Source organism: Canis aureus, chromosome 6 (genome assembly GCF_053574225.1).
Source record: "Canis aureus isolate CA01 chromosome 6, VMU_Caureus_v.1.0, whole genome shotgun sequence".
NCBI lineage: Eukaryota > Metazoa > Chordata > Mammalia > Carnivora > Canidae > Canis > Canis aureus.
Window position 1 is genome coordinate 73,267,890 of NC_135616.1, and position 1,317 is coordinate 73,269,206.

General features: G+C 42.2%; 1 non-coding gene across 1 annotated transcript; it reads left to right on the top strand.

The window, feature by feature from the left end:
* The first annotated feature begins 256 nt into the window (after positions 1 to 256).
* Positions 257 to 364, top strand: LOC144316590 (U6 spliceosomal RNA). The gene has a single exon (XR_013382536.1). It is a non-coding gene; the product is annotated as a U6 spliceosomal RNA (small nuclear RNA).
* Positions 365 to 1,317: the final 953 nt, after the last annotated feature.

Consider the following 1,317-nt stretch of genomic DNA (forward strand, 5'->3'; position numbering starts at 1 on the left):
AAGGCACCCAGGTGTCCCTACAATGTCTTATTTTAATGCATTTCTACCTCTGCCCAGGAAGCTTTCCCAGCCCAATCCTAAACTCAATGATCGCCCATGCAGAGTGCTCCTGAAAGTGTCCTGTGCACACATCTCTTTGCCTTGCCTCCCTCCACAGACATGATCTGTGGAAGAATCTTGTCAAAATGGCACTTGGGCCGAGGGCAGAGCAGCAGAAACAACAACGTACCCATTTTTAAGGATACCAAAATGTGCCGCGCTCACTTCTGCAGCACATGTACTAAAACTGGAATGATAACAGAGAACATCAGCCTGGCCCCCGTGTAAGGAGGACACCTAAATTCATGAAGCGTTTCTGATTAAAAAACAGAATACCAAAATGTTTAATAACTTGCCTGAGACCATGTGATTAGTCAGTAGCAGAACTAGGAATCCAATCCGGGGACTCCTCTCGCTATACCAGGAAACAGCGACTTGGAAGAGAAATGTGTCCTGGCCCAGGGAAGAGGTGACAGTCCAGAGGTAGGTGAGATTAGATTTTCTCATCGCCTCTAATTTCCTTTCATTTCCATACCCTGGCTACCTGCTAATGGCTTGGCAGAAACTTCAAAATTAAACTTGTGAGAGCAATCACTGTTATTGGACCTCTAGGCAATTATAGTAGCTGTCAAAGGTTTTAAAGCCAACATCCAGCCTGACCCTTTCCAAATGACTCAAAAGTGGCATTTTAATGAGAAATGAAAGCAGAAAAGGTGTTTTTAATTTTTTTTTGAATTAGAGGCTTTTTTTTTTTTTTAATGGACAAAATGGCACTGAATTTTGCTGCTTATCCAAAGGGTATGGATAGGATTGTGAGACAAGGGAGCAGAGCCCAGGGCTGTTGACTTTTGTTTGTAACTGTGCTTCCTTAGCCTCTCCCACTGGAGCCTATTAGGAGAAGCCCCACAGAGGGGTGTTGAAGGATTAGTCCCCATCAGGCTTTATGCTCATGAGTGCATTTGGGATAGCTGAATTACCAGCACTGGTCAATCTGCATTTTCTTCTTTATCTCTGGGTCTGGTCAAGGCTAACCTACAAGGTGCCAAGATTGAGCTACATTTAAAAAATCGTTGGATTGATGGATCGATCTTCCAGCCTTATTGAGATGTAATTGGCATGTAACATTGTGCAAATTTAAGTTGTACAAGGTGATGATTCGATACATGCATATACTGCAAAATTATTAACCACAGTGAGGTTAGTTAACACTTCCATCACTTCACATAATTACCATTTTTAGTTTTGTAGTAAAAACATTTAAGATCTACTCTCCTAGCA